The sequence below is a fragment of the Solanum tuberosum genome, unplaced genomic scaffold (assembly GCF_000226075.1).
Source record: "Solanum tuberosum cultivar DM 1-3 516 R44 unplaced genomic scaffold, SolTub_3.0 scf00381, whole genome shotgun sequence".
Taxonomy (NCBI): Eukaryota; Viridiplantae; Streptophyta; class Magnoliopsida; order Solanales; family Solanaceae; genus Solanum; species Solanum tuberosum.
Window position 1 is genome coordinate 197678 of NW_006239304.1, and position 374 is coordinate 198051.

Sequence of the window (374 nt, forward strand, 5' to 3'; positions counted from 1 at the left end):
CTTTAGCATTTTTCATTAAGTATTTTAAAAGATTGTAACTAAAAAAATTTAAAAAAATTAAACTGATAATCTATGTTAAGATAATGACTGCACATATATGAACTAAAGTCTAAGACAAAACAAAAAGAGCTATCAAATAATAAATTTGAATTAATTTAATTTTTGAAAAACGCTAATAATTAAGAAACTGAATTTTTTAAGTTAATTTTATACTATTAACAATAATAAATAATAAGATTATATTTAATATTCAGTCATGAGAACGTTTTCATTTGACAAAAAATATTTATTAGTATTTTTATTAATTATATCAATTGTTTACTTATATAGTTGGGAGTTGGATATTTATTAGGACTTAGTAGGAGCAAAAAGGA